The sequence below is a fragment of the Gekko japonicus genome, unplaced genomic scaffold (assembly GCF_001447785.1).
Source record: "Gekko japonicus isolate JY-2015 unplaced genomic scaffold, Gekko_japonicus_V1.1 scaffold167, whole genome shotgun sequence".
NCBI lineage: Eukaryota > Metazoa > Chordata > Lepidosauria > Squamata > Gekkonidae > Gekko > Gekko japonicus.
Genome location: NW_015164670.1, coordinates 1,094,656 through 1,094,952, shown reverse-complemented (window position 1 = coordinate 1,094,952; position 297 = coordinate 1,094,656).

Here is a 297-nt window from a genome sequence, read left to right as displayed (position 1 = left end):
GAGTGCAGAGTCCCCCCAGGAGAGCCCGGGCTAGGGCAGCTCCCGCACGGGGCATTCGCCTGCTCCTCGGAGGGCCCTTGAGGGGGGGGCTGGCTTTCCCCGGTGTGTGTGGGGGGGTGGTCTTCCCCAGGAGGATCTGGGCTGAGCTGTCGGCCACCCCCCCCTCCCCGTGCCAGCGCAGGGTGCTGAAGCCAACCCCGGTCTCCCTCTAGCCACCCCGCAGGGCCCCAGGGACGAGGGCGCAGGGGGTGCGGAGGCCCAGCAAGGAAGTGGCTGGTCCCCCTCCTGGCCCTCCCC